The sequence below is a fragment of the Prenolepis imparis genome, unplaced genomic scaffold (genome assembly GCF_030444845.1).
Source record: "Prenolepis imparis isolate NDT839.2.m4 unplaced genomic scaffold, iyPreImpa1.0 SCAF_4, whole genome shotgun sequence".
In the NCBI taxonomy this organism is placed as follows: domain Eukaryota; kingdom Metazoa; phylum Arthropoda; class Insecta; order Hymenoptera; family Formicidae; genus Prenolepis; species Prenolepis imparis.
Genome location: NW_028141162.1, coordinates 307,615 through 322,250, shown reverse-complemented (window position 1 = coordinate 322,250; position 14,636 = coordinate 307,615). Strand labels below are relative to the sequence as shown.

The following is a 14,636-nucleotide window of genomic DNA, read 5'->3' as shown; positions in this document are numbered from 1 at the left end:
ATTCTTGATCAATGTAAAGTATAAAATAAAATAATGAAGAAATAATATTTTAATCTCACGAATTTTTAATTTTAAAACGAATCTTTGAATAGAATTACAAGTCATTGTTGTGTTTAGCTCGTTCAAATTCTCTCAATGCTCGAAATTTAGTCTTTAATTCAGCTATCGCGAATAAAAATTCTATGAAAGCTTTATTCTCAACTTTTTTGTCTTCGTTCGGCCGTATTATACTAGATTTTATAATTTTTTTTTGCCGAATTAAATCGCCATTTTATTTTATTCTTGCCAAAGGTTTAATTTGCAACTATATACGTAAGCTTAATTCGCGCGGCAACGCATTCACGCAGTTCTAAAGCTTTCTCGTTATATAGTTTTGTTTATCCTGAAGGATAATTAGCAATTTAGAACTCGCCGCAAGATGTAACATGGTTACATTATCGTTATGCGAGTTTACGACTGCTGTACTCACATATTAATGTCTCTTGCGTCTCTGCTATGTTTTAGAATATGCGCGCGCTTAAACTCGTCTTTAGTATCTATAAATACATGAATGCTAACAAGTTAATGAATTATAAATTGTAGATTATAAATTATTCAAGTGTGAGATAAACAATTACTACAATTAATTTCCTAAATAATAAATAATAATTTATATATATTATAATTTGGTGAAACAAGTTTCAAGTTATTTTCAAATATAAAGTGCGGCTTAGCAAATTTAAAAGACTATTCCATTAGTGATTTTTATTTAATTTGTATTTCAATTATATCTTTTATGAATTTGAGAACGAAAACCTTTGTAGGATTTTTATTTATTCGTTAATTTGCATTTAAAGAAGTTTCAACAAACAATAGCTCTTTAATTGTAAAACAAAAAACGTTAATTGCGTTGTCACGTATACATATATGCATGTCCCAAATTTGCTCTTACGCTAATTAGACAACGTATATAACGAACGATTCATTTATGTGCGAAAAGTTTTACATTCCGAGTTCGCCGACTTAATGAACCCAACCATGCGCGAACAGCGGGAGGTCTTGTTTCTGAATTCACATTCGCAAAGTTTCACGTTGGTTGTACTACATTCTTTTCTTTTATTTAATAACATAAGTTACTGTGAGTAATTACTGTATATAAGATCAGTAACGATATCTTTTGATGAAATTTATCCAGCTTATATAGTATATCGTCGGAAAGTTTAAAGAAAATGCGTAGATTTTATACTTTTAGATTGAAATTAACATGTCTATTGTTTTTTATATCGTTATTATCAAAGGACATGGTGCTTATAAAGAATGCAAATTTGATCAAAATTCACGTACTCAAAATTTTTAACACACTGTTGGAGTTATTATTGTATGAATTGTATCTTTAGTCGCGATGAAACAAAACTTATTGTTAGACGGTCTCTCGAATAAAAACCGAAAAAGGTTACAATCTGTGCGAGCGCAACGTGTATCGATCTCCTATGTGTACTCTCGCGGAAGTTTTATATTTTCGCTATCGCCACGAAAAAAAAGCCATCGGTCCCTCAGGTCCAATTATAGGTTTCCTATGTTCTAAACTCTCTCAAAGTATATCGGAAAGCCTATATGTTGCCAAACATTCTTCACGAAATTAATATTTCGATGCATATTTCTACTTGGGAGAATAAAATTATTATGACTTTGACTTTAGAACTTTTGCGATATTTTGGGATGTCTATTTTAAAGATTTCCGAATTTCTCGTCGAATTCTACGTATTTATTGATTTAATGACTTGCTAAATAAATTACTTACATTACGCACCGTCTACATACATTTTTTTTTTAATTTAATTATCTCGCAAATTTAGATAATAGAATATAGACAGAGATTTTACGTCAAGAAATATATATATATGTACAGTCAACAGATTCTTTGCAGATAGGATAAATTATTGGCGGAAATCTGTTCTTTACAAGAACCGACGATCGTTTAAAATAAAAGTTGCACGCAACTATGCATTATTCATAAACGAAAGTTTTGACTCGACGCTTTTCTTCCGTATCGCATGTAACACGTGATATGATTATTTTCGCATTATTCATCTCGATAAGCGACAATCATTAGATTCGCGCGTTTCCTCTCGATGAGCGCAATAAATGGCCCAGGCATTCAACCTAATTCAGAATTAATCCGACATTTCTCCGGCTCGCGACTCATTCGGTAGCCAGAATACAGTCGCGATGTAATTATAATCTCTCGCTATTAATAATTAACGACTGCGCCGCCGCGCGACTTGTATATATTCCATCTAGTTGCGCGTCTCGTATGTATAACGTATCGCGTGTGTAATAATCACGAGAGGCGCGTAATGTATCGGACATTCAACCGAAAAAGCCACACGCGAACGTGCGAGGGCAGTTATTAAGAATTATGTAAATCCGGACCGTTGGTTGCGCTCCGTGCAGAGCGCTTTGCACTTATCTCGCGTGCATTAATGCGGCAGAAAACAAGAGCGAAACGTGTTTGCGTCCCTTCCCGGTTAATCTTATTTTTCTCTCGGGATATACAACGAGGGAGAAAGAGAGACCGTCTGTTAATGTGGACCGCGTATACATGGTTTCGCCGCTACTGCGACTCGACGTAACTCGAAAACTACTATCATTAAAGCGAATTCAAAAGAGGTCGTTTGCAAAAAGAAAACGGGTCGCCCGCGGTTGATGAAAGACGTATATGTATGTACGCTTGCTTTTATAAAGTCTTTCATTTTTGTGATTCACTTATATTTCTGTTTTTTTTTGTTTTTTTCCTTTTATGTGTTCCCGCTCATCAAGTATCCTCTCCTCGAAGTGTCTCATTAACGAATTTTGTTCGTTAACGATCTCCACTCAACGAATGTGTGATATGGATACGCGAGTATTTTAAAAAATACACTTCTTTCCTTTTCGGAAATATTTTGCAAAACATCTTGAATGCAAAGCGTTTCTCGCTGGAAAATCTCTTAATCCGTCTAGTCTCCAGCTGTTGCAAAAGTTTGAGGTCGGAAACGAGAAGCATTTAATGAGATTAACGTCTTTTTATTAGCGTCGATCTTTGCATCGTTCGTCTCACACTCGACTTAACTCTCGACTTTTCCGCCTGATTGCGAGAAAATTAGTTTAATCGTTATTTGTGACAAAATTATATTTGCGTGATTAAATTTCTTTGAGCGCGCCTATTCGTTTCCAATTTTAATATGAGAGGCGGAGAGATGTAATAGAATTGTTGCGGCATCTTCAATCTGCGGATTTAATTAATCCTGTGACATTTAGCGGAAGAGAGGGAGTTCTATGTTCTATTTCCATGCTCGATCTATGTTATCACGAATCACAATGTCATTTATCAATTTATTGTGACATTAGCCAACGCAAAAGTACGCAGTTATGAATAACGCATGAATCAATTAATCAAGTTATGTAAGAAAAAAAAAATTAAATTAATGCGTTATTTTTTTTACACGCGATAAAAAAAATTGAATATTAATTTAATAACGCCAGTTTTATAATTGTATATAATATATAACTGTGTACGATACATTTATTTATATATAACAATGTAAGTTGGCTAGCTAAAATGTACAAATAGTCGAGTTTCTCGCCAATTCACAGAACGACATTAATTGCTCCCGTCCCAAGTATCGTTACAATGATCGTCCAATGTTTACATATATCCGCTAACATCCACTTATTCGATCGATCCTACATAAATGTCGCGTTTTACTCGGTCAATTAATTACCCGCCTCGAATTGCTCTTGTATGATTTACGGAACAATGAATGCATATATAATACTTATATGTTCTCATTCAGAGAGCCTTCAAAATATCATGTGTGCAGCCAATTTTTTTATATATATTTTCTCTTTGTTATTTCTACCCTCGCTCGACTTAACTCGATCTCGATTAATTCTTATTTATTGTTAGATCTTGATCAATCATCAAAGAATAATTGTTACGATAATTTGGCAAAAGAAATAAAAAGGAGAAAACAAGACAAATGGATATTAAAGCGAAAGAGTCGAATTAGTTGTTTGCATAATATTTCGCGCATTCACGAAATAAACTTTTCGACATATTATTGGTTAATTTTCCGTTCATTTTTTGTATCGAGTAGGAGTGCGATTGTGGACATAAAATCGTATATAAATAGAAAAAAAAAAGTTCTGTGACGTTTGCTTGATACTCGAAGCACCATTTTCACTCGATGATGTGTATAACTAATCGAAATCTGTACAACGTCATTGAGCTCACAAAAAAAGGACAAGAATTGAAAAATATTGATTTTTCTTGGCTTGGCTGGCTTAGTTAAATTGTCTTGAAATAACATCTTGTGGAAGAAACAAACGTTGATCGAGGAACATTGATCTTCAAACAAGTTTATTTGTCATTTTCCTTAAGAAAAGAGGAGAAGCTTTGACAATGCTTTTCTCGCTGTCATGGTGAATGATATCATGCTATTTGTATTTTACCTAATAGTTCTATACGAGTCAATTTTGAATACTACGAGGGATAAAAAGAGAGAGAAAGGTAGAGAAAGAGATATGCGCGATATAATTATTTTATTCTAAATTAAGAAATTGAGATACATTTGAAGAAATATTCTGAAGAAAATTACGTATTTTTAAAATTTAAACCAATAATCATTCTCGGTTGAAGAAATTATTTGGCATATAAAACAATGTGAAAATATGTAAATTACTTTTTTGTGTCAATCCTCTCAAAGCTAGCGCCAGACTATGCGCGTATTCGCAATTAGTGATTCGTAATTCGTGATTTGTATAACGTTCGTGAATAGTGCGGAGGGAAATTTCGTCGATTCGTCATACGTGATTCGCCATTCGCACTGATTCGCTAGCCGAGCGGTTTTTTGACGAAACTCAAAGGACGCGAATCATTACGAATCGATCTACTCGTGTCGCGCTACACTAATATACTGCGAATCGCGAATAGTGTGGACGGCTTACATTGGCGAATAACGAATCTTCCCGAATATCCAACAAATCTCTACAAATCATGAATTACGAATCGTGAATTACGAATTGCGCATAGTCTGGCGCTAGCTTAAACGAGTCTTCGCGAATCAGTGAAACCGTCGGTGCTGCTCGTCAGCACGTAGGCTAGTAACACGCAAAATAATTTCGATACGACTGGAACGACTGGGATCACGTTCAGTACATTCGCATTTTGATTCACAATGTATTTTCTATGGCTGACAATGAGTAATGACATGAAAGTGGTCCACTTTAATAGGAAGAAGGATTCTAATCGTTTGACCTCGTTTTAAATCACGGCGAGTTTAGTTTCAGTTTGTTTCGAGAAGCATCGCGACTAGAGATCTGCGCACGTGCCATTACGGTTCGATGAGTTCTCCTATTATTTCGGAAATAAAACTCTCCCATCACTTTAGCAATATCTATTGTACAAAATAGTATTGACGTTTACCCCTCGCCACTTGTCATCAAACTATAAATTAAACGAGGTTAAACTATAATCTATAATACACGTATTCGCATTAAAAACGCGATGAAAGACAATATTCGAGAGCAAAAATCTAACAATTTTTTTTAAAAATATACATATATGTATAATAATAAAAATATTTTAGATATATTTGACAACTGAATTTATTTATCGGCGTGAAGAAAATATTGATTACAGATTTACTCAACTCTTCCCGTCAGTTAAATCTCTGCATCAGAAATTATTTATCAACTTTAGTAAAGGCTTTATTTAAGAACTAAGATTAAGTAAATGAGATTAAGTAAATTGATATCTAATAAAAGGATTATGACTGACGATATCGCTGTTTAGATGTTCAAAACAGCTTATCCATAACCCGCATTTCGCGTTCACCAAAGCGGCGACATATCTCAACGAATTCTTGCATTAGAAGAGGAAAGCTGGTCAAATACTGGTAAGAGCTTCGAACTTGCTTCGGACCGTAAAACGACTACGCGAAGTGCGACTAAACTTGGAGAACAATTCTGTTCACGTCAGTTGCACCGTTGGGATTTGTTTTACTAGAAATTTTACCAAGACTTTAAATTTGTTAGAGCTCGAGGCAAAAATTTAAAATTCACTGATACATCTTAAGCAACTCTGCGTTTAAATCGTAATCAATATGTGTTATTAATTCCTGATGTACAAAGATTTATTAAAGTTTGTCAAATAACATTTGATTCAAAAGAAAAAGAAACATTTTTCTTGAGATTTCTTACCTCGAATATATATTTTATATATATGATATAATTTTTGCGAATTAATCATTTTAAAATAAAAAAAAATTATTTAAGACTCACCGATACGTTGTGCAACTACAAAATTGTAATACTCAACATGTTAATCTCTGCAAAATACAAATATATATATTCAAATTATATAAAACAATGCGTCTAAAATAATTAATATAAATAATATATTTAAATTACAGCAATGTGTGATAAAATTTTTTTATTTCTTTATTAAACAGATATTTAATTTAAAAAATTGCACAATTTCCGAAAAAAATTTCTTTTTGATATCATTTTTTATAAAATATGACAGATTAAAATAAATCTTGAACACATAATATTGAAATATTACACACACACACACACACACACACATGTATGTACATATATCTAACAATTATTACAGATATTTGAAATATTTTAATATAAAATTTAGAATACTTTTATATACCTATGTATATGTGTATATTTATTATATTATACACCAATGGAAAATAAATTACTGAGAACTGCAGAGCTATTATAAAAATAAAATTTTTAACAATTAATTTTACACTTATAATAAATAATAAATTTAATAATTTATAAGAATTGTTATCTCATTGTTGTTTCAGCATCGCCCGACGTTTGCCCGGGTCTTTTCTTTCACTCTTGTTCGTCCTTTGCTATTTCTTCAAGACATTCACTCGCGAAAGCATGATTAATTACAATTGCGCGCAATTAGGAAAATTAGGAAAATACGACGATTGCGACACTCCCGATCTTAATTGAAGCGCGCTTTATAATGGGCATGTTCCGATATACACTGCCAGTACTGAAAAGCTATAGTTTACGTTACGTATATTATATATTTTCAGTACTGGCAGTAATATCGGAACATGGGGTATATTGCGATATAAGAGACAATGCGAAAACTGATCTGCGCAGCGCTCGAAAATTGCAAGATTAAATTCACAATTTCGCAATTTATTATTATTATAACGACGCTACATCTATTGCTAACAAATAGTTATCGTTTGAGGACTATTACTATTATATATTATAACATATATAGGAGAGTGTAAATACATATAACTAAACGAATTAAAATTAAATATTAATACATATAAATGAACGAATTAAAATTAAATATTTATAGAATACAATATTCGAAAATTATTGTTGATTGTTACTCACGCGATAGATTTTGATCAGCTAAATCATTTAAAATACATATTTTAATAAATGGTCGATGTATAATACAAATGCCGACTTTTTACGACACATTTAATAAATATCAAGTACGCGAATAGATGTACGATTGTAAAAATGTTGTGTGATTCGAAATCGATTCTTTCTGTATATATTCTGCGACGTTTTGTTAATGACTGAAAATGACATTAGTAATTTGATTCGATATTGTGCAATATTAAAATCGAATTAATAGCTAATTAATGGCTATAATGAGACGCGATGTGTAAAATGTGTAAATATACTTTCAAAAATATATACAATTAAGAATATCTCTCATTATACATAAGTCGCGCGAAACATGCATATTTTAATGAATTGTCATTATCTAGGTACTTATGAATGTTGTTAATCACGAAATTTAATCGAGCAGGTTAATAATTGTTCGTAAGGTATATCATCGCGTTTAAAATCTCTTTTAATACTTTATACGATATTTCGAAAGATAACGTGATATATACGGAGAGCTTTACGACGTTCACCTTCTCGTACGAATCTCGCTGTGCGAATGACAAGGTCGATATAAGTATAAATGCGATAACGTGCTTTAGAGTAGGAGAGGAGCGGAGAGACAACTGAAATGGAGGAGAATTAACTATTATTCGTTATTCCTTTCCGCGATATGTATATATACATAACATAGCGCGCTATTGTTGATGCGGCTTTGTTATTTTCGCATTCCTTCGATTTACCCGAATAGTACTAAAAGATATTTGAACGAGATTGTTTTTGTCAACTACGATTTTATTAATCCGCGTGATTAACTTTTGTAAAATTAATCGAGCAGGTTGATCATTGTTCGTAAAGTATATCATTGCGTTTGAAATCTCTTTAGTATACTTATTTCCACGATATTTCGAAAGATAATGCGACAATACCATATAGAGTGTCCCGTTCCTTCGAGTCTCACGGAGAGCAAATAACAAAGCCGTATCAACAATAGCGCGCTATGTATACATCATCGTGGAAAGGAACGAATAATAACGAATTCTCCCACTACAGTGGTCCCCCTACTCTTCCCCACTCTTTATAGCACACTCTATCATTTGTATATCGCGAATCGTGGCCTTGTCATTTACACGGCAAGACTCGTACGGGAAGGTGTGCTTCCTACGTCGTCGCATTAATTATTTTTCGATATACTCGAAAAGTACTAAAATATATCAAACGAGAACCACTCTTCTATCAGCCACGATTATTAATCCGCACGTTTCGCTTTCGCGATTAAATTCTTACAAGTAACAATTCAATTAAAGCATTTATTTCGCGCGACTTACACTGATTGTGAATGTCGATTGTATGTATATTTTCGAAAGATACACATTGTGCTGTCTTAACTAGCTATTAATGCGATTTTAATCGCGCGCAATATCGAAATCAAGTTGTCAGTATATCATTTTCAGTCATTAACAAAACTTTGAATGTGTTGATTCGAATCGAGCGGCAATGTGTACTACAATCACTTTTAATCACATATGTCAGATTATTATTAATTGTATAGTAACAATTTGACGTTCGTGCTTTAGTGGTTTGTTAAAACGCGTATTTTACGTGATTTATTTGATCAAAATCTATAGAGAATAATCAACAAAGTGGCGTCACACACATTTTCGGATATTGTGTTTTCTACGTATATATATTTATCTTTAATTTTAATATATTTATTTATTAACTTATACGAGATATAATATGCAATCTATTTGTTATCAATTACTATCTGTTAACATTAGAGAACATTGTCAAACGAATCGTAGTTTCGATTGCTTTGTTCTCTTTTGTGTAGTAATTAAAATATAATGTAACATAAAGTAAACGCGCATAGCTTGCGATTAATCGGGAGTGATGTGCAAAGTAGTCTGTTGATTAGTTTGCGCGCATAATTAACTGTGTTTTCGCGAGTGTCGTGATAAAGTAGCAAAGGATGAACAAAAGAGGAAAAGAAGACTCGGGGAAGCAGCAGGTGACGGCAAAATAGCCGTGAGGTAAATAATTTTTATAATTAATTTATTATTTGTTACATGTAAAATTAATCGCTCATTTATCTCTACGATTCTCAGTGATGTATTTTACATCATATTGTGTATTATAATATGTGTGTATATATAAAGTATTTTAGATATTAATTTTATAAATATTTAAAGTATTTCTAATAAATATGTTATACATATAATTTTATTTCCATATATTGTGTATTTAGAATTTATATTTTGATCCACATAATACTTAATAAAAATGTATATTATAAAAAAAGTTTTTTTTTTGAAAATTATGTAAATTCTTTTATTAAATATTTGTTTAAAGAATAACAAACGCTAAAAATTTAATTGCGCGAAATATAATTATTTCTTCCAAATTATTAATTATTTTGGATATTGCTTTATATACTTATATAATTTAGATATATTGTATTTATATTTCATAAATCAACGTATTGAGTATTACAATCCTATTGGGGAGTTTTAATTTTTAAAATTTTAATTTCGAATTAATTTACAAATACATATTATATTACGATACATCTTATTAAATCGCGGTCCAAACATTCGTACATTAACTTTATAAAATTCGGCTATTAGAGACTAACACGTAAAAAAGTAATGTAATAAATACGATAGAATAGAATAGAAGGGGTTGCTCGATCGTGTTTTATCTTTCCCAAAAATTTTTGATTTCTCTTTTTTTATCGCAGTATCCTATACAAAGGCAAGTTAGATAACATTTTATTGCAAGTTTGTACTGACATTTTTCGCGATATTTTTACTTGTGTGTCGGTTTAATCTTTACGCTTTGATAGATTGAAATACAATGTTTTTACGTATAGTGTTCACACCGCTATATGTATCCTAAATGCTGTAATATAGAGGCAATTAGAAGAAAATTAATTTTATAAACAACATAAAACAAGTTTCTCATTGCAAAATATATTTATTTTATATTTTGATAAGGACGAACAAGTTAATTAAGAGTCGGGCGCGATAAATAGTGCACTGGTTTTATTTTATATATATACATATATATATTTCTTATTTATTTCGACATTTTCTAAAATTTATATTTTCCTTATTTATTTCATACGTTTCGGTCCTTCTTCTAGTTTCGGACCATCTTTAGCAACTGTCAAATATAAATCTTATATAGCGTGTAGAATTGTCAATACAAAATTATATAAATTATATACTATAAAAAAATATTTCTTATATACTATAGTTTTATAAGATTAAATGTCGAAATAAACAATATATATATAAAATAATCAACCCACTATTTATTGCGTCCAGCTCTTAATTAACCGCTTCGTTCTTACCAAAAGACTTAATATCAGAACCTTTCACTTTTAATATGTATTTTATTTGCCTTGTAAAATAAACGCTAATTGCGTTAACTTGTATTTTCAAAGCTCTTGTGTGAAACTCGTTGACTGGATTATTCAGTATACTTTAATTGGCTGACGCTCGTGAAATATATATATATATATATAGCATTTCACGAATATTGTCGATAATGAAAAGTATTGCGTAGTACTTAAAGTCGTGAAGTTAATTTAAATTTAACCACCTAATTATACTAAACGCGAGCACTTTTTTGAGCAAGACATCAGTCAATATAATAAACGCCAAAAAATGCCAGAGCACGGCAACGGTATGTGTATATATACAGTTAAACTTTTTACAAGCAATTTCGACTTTTGCAATTAGCTGACTGTGCATTAAGACGCGTGAAATATAATGGCTGCTACGATCGTGCAATGTACACGCAACACGACGAATTCGTTCGACTCATCGCGAAAGCTTTCCTGAAAGTAAAGATTTTTACCTGAAACTCATTTAACTTTTGCAATACAACACCCTCTCTTTTTCTCTCTACTGATGTTGCGCGATTTAAAAAATTTGTAGCGCAGCTACAAGCTTTATTTGATCGCGGTGTATATGTGTCTCTCTTGTTTTTATTCTTAACATAACTATTTTCAAATAATTTTGCCACTTGACTATTTTCTCGTCATGTTATTTCATTGATGAAGCATTGTTTCCAATTTTACTTTTGTGCAAAGTTATGAAATTTTTAAAACGCGATAGAAAATTCTGTTATTTTAATACTGGTAATCACTCTTAATATATGACTATATGATTTTGCTGCTTCTCTGCAAGTACATCTCTCGCAGAGATATACATATGTAGAAGATGAAATTGGAATAACACGTCTGCACATCGGAGAAGCGCATGTAGAGAATTTGACGACATTTATTTTCAGTAGACTTTATCGACTTTCGGAGACCTAGTGATTAAACGAGCGGAAGTTTGCCAACACGGCGAACGATTTATTGCCAATAGTAGGTAGGCGACGTTTTGACGTCGGGAATTTGCCTTCTCGAGATAAATGCTTCTGCTCATGACGGAAATATAAGAATAATAAAATTGACAAGAATAAGTCCGGTCAACTGGGTGTGTGAAGTTGGCACCCCTATGTTATGCTATCATAGTTCTGTTAAGAGTTCTGAGTTATTTAGAACCATAGGAAGAGTTGTTGATAATTTTTAGAAATAGTTCCGGTCATTACGATAACGAAAATCAGTTATATATAGTTCCTGATTATTTTTTGAAAAAGTTCTGCAATTTTTAGATAAAAAAACGTACCTTCAATATCGAAGATATTTATAAAATATCAAGTTCTCGTAAAAAATGTTAAAGTTCGTGATTTTCTAAATGTTTCGTAAGTGTATTAATTTTAAAAAAATCAATCTCTTCGAAACTATAATAGATAGAGCCATGCGGTTTTCACGATTTTTCTTGACTTATCGAGTACGATTCAGAACTCTAACGTCTTTCCCCAGAACTTGATATTTTAAAAATATCTTCGATATTGAAAGTATGTTTCTTTATCTCTATAAAATGCAAAACTCTTTCAAAAAATAATCAGGAACTATGTATAACTATTAAACAATTTAAATTTACTCACCTCACGGTTGCTCCTTTGTTGCCCGATGCCTCCCCGGGCCTCCTTCTCGTACAAGTTTCGAAACACTTGCACTCGCGTTATTTTTTTTCGTTCGCAACGTGCGACGACGCCCGGGTTTTAGCTATCACAATCTTCGACGCGTTTCGGTAAAACGCGAGACTCGCGAGAGCTTATACGCGCGCGAATAAAACCGAAGCTCCATTTTCGCGTCGCCGCTTTTTCCAAGACCCACTTTTCGCAGAGGCTTATCGAACGAAGATGATCAAGAGAGCGACTTGGCCGCGACGCACTCAAGTCGCCAAAGGATGCAACGAGACGAACATTGAGCGAGATTCACGATCGACGAGATCAACTTCACGTGTGCGATCGCGATTACGATGTCGGTACGCGCGACGCGATCGGATTTATACGATAATTAACCACCAAAGACGCTAATTAATTCACTCGTCCTTTCGCGGACCAGCAAGAAGCGCGCGACCATTGACCACGAACAATCGAAGAAGAGCACTAGAGGTGGAGCTAGACTGGCACTGCCAGGTTCGGAACGCGCAGCGATACGCGCGCCACGTCGTAGTGGTGGGGGTATACAGAGGTTGCGACGTGGGAGCTCGGCGAATCACGTCGCGACTACATACCCCCACCACTACGACCTGGTAAGGGTATGTAGTCGCGACGTGATTCGCCGAGCTCCCACGTCGCAACCTCTACATACTCCCACCACTACGACGTGGCGCGCGTGTCGCTGCCGCTGCGCGTTCCGAACCTGGCGGTGCCAGTCTAGCTCCACCTCCAGTGCTCTTCTTCCATTCTTCGTGATCAATGGTCGCGCGCTTCTTGCCGGTCCGCGAAAGGACGAGTGTATTAATTATTAGCGTCTTTCGGTTTTATTCGCGCGCGAATAAGCTCTCGCGAGTCTCGCGTTTTATCGAAACGCGTCGAAGATTGTGATTAAAACCCGGGCGTCGCCGCGCGTCGCGAACGAAAAAAAATAACGCGAATGCAAGTGTTTCGAAACTTGTACGAGAAGAAGGCCCGGGGAGGCATCGGGCAACAAAGGAGCAACCGTGAGGTGAGTAAATTTAAATTGTTTAATAGTTACATAGTTCCTGATTATTTTTCGAAAGAGTTTTGCAATTTTTATAAAGATAAAGAAACATATATACTTTCAATATCGAAGATATTTTTAAAATATCAAGTTCTGGGGAAAGACGTTAGAGTTCTGAATCGTACTCGATAAGACAAGAAAAAAAGTGAAAACCCCATGGCTCTATCTATTATAGTTTCGAAGAGATTGATTTTTTAAAATTAATACACTTTTACGAAACATTTAGAAAATCACGAACTCTAACATTTTTCACGAACTTGATATTTTAGAAATATCTTCGATATTGAAGGTACGTTTTTTTATCTAAAAATTGCAGAACTCTTTCAAAAAATAATCAGGAACTATATTTAAAAGAACCTTAAAACTCTGCTCAAAAAACTATTGGAACTCGATGTGTAAAAAAATGTGAAGTTGGCACCCCTATTTTTTGAAACTGATTTTCGTTATCGTAATGACCGGAACTATATTTCTAGAAATTATCAAGAACTCTTCCTATGGTTCTAAATAACTCAAAACTCTTAACAGAACTATGATAGCATAACTTGAGGTGCCAACTTCACACACTCCGGTCAACTTATGTAGACACGATATGTATCTATGCTTGAAGAACTATCTTTTACAAATTCAAAGAGAATTCCGTTTCTCTCTTTCTCGACGCTCATTATATGTAAGTCATACATGCAACATCATCGAGAGGTCTAAGACGATTTCTTCTTTTGAAGAGGTCTACGTCATTATAAAGTTCTATAGTTATGAACGCAGAAGTCCGTAAGTGACGCTATTATATCTCGCATTTATATCGAAAAGAAAAAATCATATAAATATATATTCTGTAGATGTGTATTTCTGTATTAATAAGATCGCGTAATCCCCTCTTTAAAACTATTTATACTTTTCATTTTATCGCAATAATTTATTGCAATAATTCATCGTAGAGTTACTTCGCATTGTTCTTATAGGAAATGAAGAAACTTTAGAGATATAAAAACATATTGGATATGCAAATAAAAATAAAGAGCGAATAAGAACAGAATTGTGTTTTGAGGATTTATCAGATATTCACGATGCTTTTTCCGATCATCTCAGCCACGACAAAAGTTCGTAAGTTTATGCTAGA

At 33.2% G+C, this 14,636-nt stretch overlaps 1 protein-coding gene across 9 annotated transcripts in view; it reads left to right on the top strand.

Annotated features, from left to right (window-relative positions):
- LOC145935702 (dual specificity calcium/calmodulin-dependent 3',5'-cyclic nucleotide phosphodiesterase 1A) overlaps window positions 1-14,636 on the top strand; it is a 106,454-nt gene that overhangs the window by 45,887 nt on the left and 45,931 nt on the right. The window lies entirely within an intron of this gene.